The 1,469-nt window shown below is 50.5% G+C and overlaps 1 protein-coding gene across 1 annotated transcript in view; it reads left to right on the forward strand.

The window, feature by feature from the left end:
* The window catches only part of LOC119588687 (serine/arginine repetitive matrix protein 2-like), a gene marked incomplete in the record, with an annotated part of 176,340 nt that overhangs the window by 117,122 nt on the left and 57,749 nt on the right, over positions 1-1,469 (forward strand).

Below are 1,469 nucleotides of genomic sequence, written 5' to 3' on the forward strand. Positions count from 1 at the left end.
GGGTGGGGTTGTGTGTAGGGGTTTTATTTTTTTCAGTTGGGTTTTCTGCTGTGTAAAGTGATTTACGTTTTTGTCTGCTTATTGTGTTATCAGAGGATAGAAAGAAAAAACATTTTTTTTCGTGGAGACAGTAGAAATGTTTAGATTTTCCCGATGTAGGAGATCCGTAAAGGAATGAAGCCTCTCCTCCCGAAGTGGTCCCAGCGGTCGGACGTGAGCGACGACGCCACGACCCGCCTGAGCTGCTCCTGCCTGCCCCTCGTGAGTCGTTTCGCTCGTCGCAGGCCATGACCGGTACAGGCATCCGGCGCCGGCCTTACTGGGCCACGACCTCGGTCCTTCTCGGTTATCCTTCATCTGTCTAGGAGTTGGATTCCATCCCCGTAGAGGCGTTAGGCCCTGCTCTCTCTCGCAGTGTCGCTCCTGCTGTGTTATCCGCCATCTAGGGTCGGATCCTATATCTGTAGAGGCGCCTGCGACCCCTTTCTCGCGACTCCGGTCCTGCTGTGCTATCCTTCGTCAAAGGATCGGATCGTGTCCCTCTAGAGGCGCCCGCGGTCCGCCCGCTGTCGCAGTAGTGAAGGGAAGGGGGTTGCGAGAGAACTAGTGCGGCGGCTGATGCTCCTTCCTTGCCTTTGCTGTAGGTCATTTAAAGTAAGCCGAAGTACCGTAGCGCTGTGAACTCAGTAGCTGTACTTATAAGCCCTTGTAAGTAATGTGTAAGTATTCGTATTCTCTCATTTAAAAGGCCTCGAGGACGGGACGAGGTGGAAGTACTTGAGAGAGAAGCTGCTTTTTTATTCCATTGCTGCATTTTTATTTACCGGAGTGAGTAATTATGAGAAATGACGTTCAATCTTATGTTTGAACTCATCAGATATTTTGTTCTTTTTCACTTATTTTGATAGCGTATCTGATTAGTGATTGTGAGATAAGGTAGCAGTAGCAGGGTAGATAAGACATTTTTAATACTACTCTGACCTATTCTCCATTGATGGAATTACAAGACACTGACTATCTGCTCTTTGCATTGAACAATAAGGAACAAACTCTTAATTTTGCTGACAGAGTCCTTTACCATAAAGGATGGTGAGTAGGGGGGGGGGGGTAGATGGATGAGTGGGGGTAGGGGTAGATGGGTTGACGAGGAAGGAAGGGGGAGGGGTGGGAGATGGGCTAACGGGGGTGGGGAGGGAGAGAGGGGTAGATAAGTTGATGGGGAGGAGGGGTAGAATGTCGGGGTGGGGAAGGGGGTCGACGAGAAGGAAGGGGGGGAGGAGGAGGAGTAGGTGATGGGTTGATGGGGACGCGGTTAAACAGCAGCCACGCAAGGCAACAGGTGGTCTAAGTGGCACAAGTAGACCCCTTCAGCAGCCTCTTCATTTCTCCCACCATTGTAGTCTGTTTAGTCTTGCAATGAGCGTTTTGTGGGACGGATTCCGTACTGGCGGAGTGTCGCGTTTGGTCAT

This window comes from Penaeus monodon, chromosome 24, assembly GCF_015228065.2.
Source record: "Penaeus monodon isolate SGIC_2016 chromosome 24, NSTDA_Pmon_1, whole genome shotgun sequence".
Classification (NCBI taxonomy): Eukaryota; Metazoa; Arthropoda; class Malacostraca; order Decapoda; family Penaeidae; genus Penaeus; species Penaeus monodon.